The following is an 8,169-nucleotide window of genomic DNA, read 5'->3' as shown; positions in this document are numbered from 1 at the left end:
TGTAGTTTTTTCTTCGCTCGTTTATTACTGTTCTTATTCTATTATTTTAACTCATGTCCATCGTCTGGACATCTTTCGTCACACCATCTGTGACCTCTTCAGCGACAATTTTCGTTTCCGTGTGTGTTCTTGCTCCACTTACTCCAGAGCAAGAACACATACCGAAACGAAAAGTGTCACTGAAGAGTCACAGATGTGTGACGAAAGATTTCCGGACAATGGACATGAGTTAAAAAACAATAAGATAAGAACAGTAATAAACGAGCGAATAAAAATATATATAGTGCGTATGTTCATTTGACAAAAAGAAAAAAAATGACCACCCCGAAATAGAACAAGATCGTGATGAGACTTGATTATTGGGCTCGACTTAAACAGCTGAAACTCTATTCTCTGCAACGCCACCGTGAACGATACATTATTTGCACCATGTAGAAAATATTCCAGCAACATTATCCAAATGATATCGGTATTATGTTTACAATTCACCCAGGCCTAGGCTCTAGTGCAATGCGTCCCCTACAAAGGTCGAGATCACATCACATAAGAACATTGCGACACAATTTCTTCACTGCAAATGGTCCTGCTCTTTTCAATGTTACCCCGAAAGAAATTTAAGTAGAAAAAGACACACAACTTTCAAACGGTACCTAGACAAATTCCTCCAGGAAATACCGGATAAACCACATACACCTGGATACGTCTCAACCAACAACTCTCTGCTTGAGTGATCCATTATGTCCCGAAATAATTAACTAAGTCTTTTCCAGGTGGTGCTATTGAGTTAGTCATGGCCTGGGTCGATTATGGCCGCAGGAGTGGCTGTGTGGTAAGTAGCTTGCTTACCAACCACATAGTTCCGGGTTCAGTCCCACTGCGTGGCACCTGGGGCAAGTTTCTAATGAGTGGATTTGGTAGACGGAAACTGAAAGAAGCCCGCCGTATATATGAATATATATATATATGTATGTGTGTGTTTGTGTGTCTGTGTTTGACCCCCTAGCATTGCTTGACAATCGATGGTGGTGTGTTTATGTCCCCGTCACTTAGCGGTTCGGCAAAAAGAGACCGATAGAATAAGTACTAGGCTTACAAAGAATAAGTCCTGGGGTCGATTTTCTCGACTAAAGGCGGTGCTCCAGTATAGCCGCAGTCAAATGACTGAAACAAGTAAAAGAGTAAAAGAGAGTAAAGAGTATATATATATTTGTTATTTACATCACCTGTCCTCGTCTGTTGTTGTTTTTTCGTACATTCTCCCATATATATATATATATATATATATATATATATAAAATACAAAATAGGACAAGAACGCAAAACATCCGGACAGTTAGGCGATACAAAAATAGGACAACAAAACATCCAGACAGACGATACAAAGAAAACAAGGACGGGTCATTCGAAGTTTTCTTTCCTCAGTTGAGTAACTTCGCAACTTCGGCTGATTATACTCGAGATTGCTTGAATCTGGCCAGCTCCAAGGAAAAACTAAGCTAAGAGCATTAGATTCCTTCGAAGAAAGTAGCGAATGTATACAAAAACAAGGACGAAAAGAAACTGGACAATGTTACACAAATACAATACTATACATAGCTACTCGGAGGCTTGGTTGGTTGGCCAGTTTGAGGATGGGAGTTCTGGTAATCGGTCTTCTATGGCGATCGGGTGTCCGCGCTAAGTTCGGCATCAATATGGTGCTGGAGAGGGAGCTCATCAGGACCAGTTTGTCTAAGGAGGGTCGCTTCGGCCCAGGGCGGAAACGCAGCAGGCAAAAGGCCCCGTGTCGAGCAGTAGTGGGATCGCGCCTGTGAACAGTCGTCGGTTGGCAGCCTCTTCGATACGACTGAACACCAATCTTTTAAGAGAATAGGCGTAGGAGTGGATGTGTGGTAAGTAGCTTGCTTACCAACCACATGGTTCCGGGTTCAGTCCCACTGCGTGGCACCTTGGGCAAGTGTCTTCTACTATAGCCTCGGGCCAACCAAAACCTTGTGAGTGGATTTGGTAGACGGAAACTGAAAGAAGCCCGTCGTATATATGTATATATATATATATGTATGTGTGTGTATGTGTTTGTGTGTCTGTGTTTGTCCCCCCAACATCGCTTGACAACCGATAGTGGTGTGTTTACGTCCCCGTAAGCTAGCGGTTCGGCTAAAAAGACCGATAGAATAAGTACTAGGCTTACCAAGAATAAGTTCTGGGGTCGACTAAAAGGCGGTGCTGCAGCATGGCCACAGTCAAATGACTGAAACAAGTAAAAGAGTAAAAGAGTATATATATATATATATATATATATATATATACTGTAAACGTCTTAAGTTGATTTGTTTGACTAAAGCATGACCGCAGTCAAATGACTGAAACAAATAAAAGAATAAAAGGATATATATACATATATACACACATATACTTATACATGCATGTATAAATGTATCGTTGTATGTATGTATGTATGTTTACATAAGCATTTTTTTTCAAAGAAATATAGTTTGCAGATGAATATATACATATACATCACGCATAGTTGTGTGTGTATATATATGTTTGGTAGACGGAAACTGAAAGAAGCTCGTATGTATACATGTGTGTGTGTGTGTTTGTGCGTCTGCGTTTGCCCCCCCCCCCCCCAAAAAAAAACATCGCTTGACAACCGATGCTGGTGTGTTTACGTCCCCGTAACGTAGCTTTTCGGCAAAACAGACCGATAGAATAAGTACTAGGCTTACACAGAATAAGTCCTGGGGTCTGATTTGCTCGGACCGCAGTCAAATAACTGAAACAAATAAATTAATAAAAGAATGTTTGTGTGTATACTTTTATTTACGTTTCGTTTTTAACATACATTGATATGTACATGTATTAATGTATATATGGATATATATATATAAACTCTTTATGTTTTTTTATTTATATATATATTTTTTTTTTTTGTAAACCCTTCCTTTTTTTATATATAAATTGTATTCTTTACCCAGCACGAACTTTTGACCCCAAAGGGACTAGATGATGTATATCGCCTTCACGCTAGATAACTCTTCGTCCCCTACCCGGCCATTCTTCCTGGCTGACTGCAATGTGTGCTTGTCTTTCTTCTTCTCCTTTCCATGCCTATATCGTATCAACTTACAATACAAAAAACATTGGTAGCTGAATGTGGGATCTACTGCATATAAATAATATTCATTCTGATAAATTTTCTAAGAGCACTTTTTTAGATTTGAACCTTGGTTCGATTGGTTTATATGGATAAGATTTCAACGTTAGTCACAGCTGTCTTATATATATGATACTCAGCAAACACACACAAAGTGAGAGAAGGAGGGAAGTGAGGGAAGAGGAGTGAGAGATGGGGGAGACTCAAATATGCAAGAGTCTGCATCAATGTATTTTTTGACTATGTATATTTCTTTCGGTATGTGTGTGTATGTGTGCGTGTGTGTGTGCGCGCGCACGCATGTGTGTTTTTGTATGAGTGTTTCAGAGAGAGAGGAGAGACTTAACTAGACACATATGAACCTCACAAAGAACATTTTATTCCTCTATGTCAGCGCTTCTACACACACACATACATACACACACACAGATAGATAGATAGATAGATAGATAGATAGATAGATAGATAGATAGATAGATAGATAGATAGATAGATAGATACACCGACAGACAGGCAGATAGATAGATAGCTAAATAGATAGATAGATAGATAGATAGATAGATAGATAGATAGATAGATAGATAGATAGATATAAACACACATATCCATACTTATATATACGTATGTATGTGCGTACTTACGTGTGTGTGTGTGTGTTAATATGTGCGTTCCGGTGAACGAATCTAAGTCTCTGGAACACAGGCATTGCCGCTTCGTTCCCTGTTTGTTCTATCACAGTCGCTCATCCATACAAACACGTGTGCCAGTATGTAAATGTATATGTGAATGTGTGCATGTGTACGTATGTGTCGTGCATAGGTGTATATGTATGCATATGTGTGAGAGATATGCTGTTGTGATTGCTGTTGTGATTGCTGTCACTCTTGTAACCTTACTCTTTTATTGTTCCTGGAACAAACATTTGGCATTGGTTTGTTGACTAGACTTAAGCGTTCGCCCTATGTTCCATGACATAGATATCCAATGATTTGAAGGCCTAAAACATATGGTGCCCTCATTTTCAAAAAATATATTTTGAATAAGTTCACATTAGGCGCAGGAGTGGCTGTGTGGTTTGTAAGCAAGTTAGATAGATAGATAGATAAGTATATTCTACATAGTAAGTACCGCAAATGTGCGTTTTGCACAGGTATGTAATCTTACATATGTAATATAATAATAAATAATAAATGAGCCCTTTTAAAGCCTAGCCAGGCTCATGGGCCCGGTTTCCCGGTTTCAATGGCGTATGTGTTCCCCAGCATTTTTGCCAGCTGAGTGGACTGGAGCAACGTGAAATGAAGTGTTTTGCTCAAGAACACAACGCGTCGCCCGGTCCAGGAATTGAAACCACAATCTTACGATCATGATGCTGACACCCTAACCACTAAGCCAAGCGCCTCCACACATATATGTAATATAGTAAGCTGAAAAGAATAATTGTCCTGGTCAATTGTCCATAACGGATTGTACAAATATGTAAAATCCTGGTGATTGGTGTTGTTGCTGTTGTTTGTTGTTTAGCACCAGATACTCTTTCATCAAGCAAAAATGTTGTCAAAAGTGTTAGGGTCATGAACAAGTTTTTCTTATTTAACTCTTAAGGTATGATATGAGAGAGATTTGTCTGTCATTCTTAACAGTTTGAGCGACAACTTAGCGGCGTATTCGAGGGAAATGATTTGACGTTTGTTTTTGCCCTTTTTTCTTCATTCGCTAATATTCGTATCGTCCATAACGCGTGAAATAACGATTATGCTTGTCATCTTTACATCTGGGTGACTACGGTGTTGACATATCTCATTAAATAAGCTTTGTTGTTAATTACTGAATCAACCGATACTCGAGTCCGTTGCGTACTGAGAGCAAATTTGTTGACACTTTTATATATACCGTTGATGCGAAGCGGGTCACGATTAGGGATTGAACGTTGCGAAAGTACGGTGAATATTAGAACCCGTTTGTTAGTTGGGTGCACAGAACGTAATGTCTCCATGTTTTCTATGTCATGTCGTCTGTTGTGTTAGCAGTGAGTGTAATCAGCTGAAATACTTAATCACTTGCTTAAAGGATTTCCTAAGCCTATGGAAAAGGGTAATATTCGAACTCTGAACACACAGAGCCAAACAGATATTGCAAGGCATCTCTTTCAAATGCTCTGACATTCTGTGAATCCACCATCTTGACTGGTTCTTTATTCATCGTCCCCGAAACGATGAAAGATGTTGAACCAAGCAGGATTTCAACCCCCAGAACGCAGACAACCGCACAAATTCCGAAAACCATTCTAACCGGCACTTCAATGACATTTCCAAATCGCCAAGTATATTGTACTACATTAATGAATGTAACATTTTCTACTAGAAAAAAAAATGGCTTAACCCCTTTCTATTCTTGGGAGGAGTTTTATATGCAAATAAGTCATTCTAAACTTCCTGTATTTACTTGTATAAACACTTTTCGGACAACGTACTTCCGGTCTTGACAACCGCGTTACCTTTAGTGTAGGAGGGTTTCATGTTAATTGAGTGTACGTGCTGGAGAGTCATGTGCGGAGAACAAATTGTTTTTGATACTGTAATGAAGGAAATACAATGTGTGTTGTAAGTGTGTGGTAATCTCCAATTGAACCAAGTCTTTGAAACGGTTTAGGATATCGTTTGGAACCATTTTCTTTCACCAATACATACAACAACCATAGAAAAAGCACGAATGTCACATATTCTATCTATTTACTCTTCCGCTAAAAGTGTTATACTTGCAGTATAATGGCCTCTGCAAGACGTTTCTGGTCACGTTGCTATTATGCGAAACACTTTGCTTTTATCTTGTCTCATTGTAGTTGCAGCCAAAATAACCTCAACATGAACTCAGGAATCAAATTTCAATTTGTTAAATATAATAGGTTCGAAGTATTCGCCTTTAATTATATTTTTCTTTTTTTTTGGGGGGGGGGGGATTTTGTTTCTATCAATGCTACACTTTGTTTTTATCTATGGCAAGATATGAGAAATTACGCACAGCAAATATATATATATATAGAATTTCTCTGTTTGTTTGAGACTAACAACAAGCGATTTTTGTAAACCTAGACAATACTAACGATGGAAGAGACCTTTTTGTCTCATTGGAGAGGGGGAAACAAGTGCAGCCCAAGACAGGATTTGAACATAGAACAACTATAAGCTTTCTAATTATATACAAACATATATATATATGTATGTATGTATATATGTATATATATACATGTATATATCTATATATATATATATATATATATATATATATATATATATATATATATATATATATATATATATATATATATATATATATGCATATATATATATATATATATATAGAGAGAGAGAGAGAGAGAGAGATATGTATGTATTTACCATTGCTGATAGCAATGATATATGTATATGTACATATATGCATATATAGAAAGAGTGGAGGAGGGAAGGGGAGAGGGAAGAGAAAGAGAGAGAAAAAGATACATGGAGAATGTAGAGTATAGCAGGTTTATATTTGGTTAAAGTAACTGATATTTCTTGCTTACAATACTTTTAGCTTTATAAACTTATAAGAATCTTCTTCACTGTTCTTATCCCATCAATTTATAACACATGAACAACGTGCAGTCATCTGCTTTAGCACCACAACCTGGCCCTGGAGTGCCTTTAGCTAATACAACATTGTTGATGTATGTAGTCGATCAACAACCCTGGTCCGAGAATAACCCATGAATCAAGCTACTTCTTTGCTTTTAGCCAACGCCGGATCCCCAACGAATTGCTTATAGACACTGACACACTTTCTTTCACTAAGTCTGCTAAAAAAAAAAAAATAATTGAAAATGAGAATAAAAAATACGTAATCATCAATGGATTTTGCCGAAATGCAATATTTTTGACAAATGTGGTTACGGGAAGACGTGAAATAATTTTGATGAGCTCATGAAAAAAAAAAAAATAGTTACAAGACAACTTGAGCATAGCACAGAACTGGAAAAATATTTTGAATATTTTGCACGAAAATATCTCGAATACTTTTAAGCCAGTAGTGTGCTAAGCTCAATATCACCACTTTGTTAGCTAATATGAACGATAAATTTGGATGACATCCCACAGATACTGCTATGCGGTGTTTCTTTACCCTAGATTTTGATCCGGGTCAACCCCTATAGATCAGGCCCATGATGAAACGTTTTCTCAGTTGTCACCATCCCGTTTTGTTTTCAGGAAACGTATTTAGAGATACATTTACCTAAACCCTTCTCTCTTAATCTCATATGAGATCACTTAAAAATTACAAATTTCGTAATTATCTGTCAATATTTACACATATCTAACCTTTTTGCTATATCTTGAAATGTCATTTTGATCATTCCAGCGTGTTTCTAAGGCTGTTTTATGCTAGAAATCAAAGTTTCATAAAAAAATTCCAGTTAATAGAATTATGGGAGGTAATGGGTTAAAGAAGATATGGTGTGATTTTGCTGTTATGTTTAGAAGCTCTGACGTTTAACCAGAGTTTGAAGCTTTAGGCGAGTTCAATAATCCTGGATTGCTGTTTTTTAGAAAGGGTTTCCTGTGAATCCTCAAGCCCCATAAGGGACAACAGTTTCCCACATGAGATCAAATCAAATGCCATTAAAAAAAAAAAGCATGAGAAAAACATCATATCTAGATCTTGTGAACAGAAATTTCTTGGGAAACAAGAACAACAGAAAAGAAAAATGAAACTCGAGCTAAATCAAGCCACCATTTTAACCTGGAGCAACAATAATGTTAAAACTGTAAAAGAGTACATGATAAAGGTATTTCTGGATAGCTAATAAGCAGTTCTCATCTCCACAAATGCTACATACGTATAGATCCTGCTTATCTTCAACATATCTGGTTATAACGGGTTATGTACTTACCTACCTGATACAAATGATAGTATTATCAATACACACACTGATGTGGTTTAGATATCCATAGATAGCCTAATAATTAGATAGG

At 37.3% G+C, this 8,169-nt stretch overlaps 1 pseudogene; it reads left to right on the top strand.

Moving 5' to 3' along the window:
- The first annotated feature begins 1,595 nt into the window (after window positions 1-1,595).
- Window positions 1,596-1,862, top strand: LOC149132401 (signal recognition particle RNA; annotated as a pseudogene).
- The last annotated feature ends 6,307 nt before the right edge of the window (window positions 1,863-8,169 follow it).

The sequence above is a fragment of the Octopus bimaculoides genome, chromosome 15 (assembly GCF_046866305.1).
Source record: "Octopus bimaculoides isolate indiv1 chromosome 15, ASM4686630v1, whole genome shotgun sequence".
In the NCBI taxonomy this organism is placed as follows: Eukaryota; Metazoa; Mollusca; class Cephalopoda; order Octopoda; family Octopodidae; genus Octopus; species Octopus bimaculoides.
Note: the sequence above shows the minus strand (reverse complement) of the source record. Positions and strands in the feature narration are given on the sequence as shown.